Source organism: Cicer arietinum, chromosome 8, assembly GCF_000331145.2.
Source record: "Cicer arietinum cultivar CDC Frontier isolate Library 1 chromosome 8, Cicar.CDCFrontier_v2.0, whole genome shotgun sequence".
Taxonomy (NCBI): domain Eukaryota; kingdom Viridiplantae; phylum Streptophyta; class Magnoliopsida; order Fabales; family Fabaceae; genus Cicer; species Cicer arietinum.
In genome coordinates this window covers 17563724-17564020 of record NC_021167.2, presented here as the reverse complement: position 1 = coordinate 17564020, position 297 = coordinate 17563724, and positions in this window count along the sequence as shown.

The window sequence follows — 297 nt, the reverse complement described above, 5'->3', positions numbered from 1 at the left end:
GTTTGTGTTTGACGGTTTTGAAATCCCTAACACCGTTTTTCTTCGTTTTCGAATCAAACAAGAGGAATGAAGCTGGGAAATCTTTGGTTTCTAACCCACTAAGCCTTGGGTTTCTATTCTTGAACAAGAGGAAGAAGCGAAAATGAAAATGGGAGAAGGAGGGAGAAGGGGGTCACGAGGCAGGGAACGAAGGAAACGTTTTTGTTTTCTTTCTCTGTTTCTTTCCTTTCATTCCTTTCTAATACATACATATATATATATATATATATATATATATATATATATATATATATATAT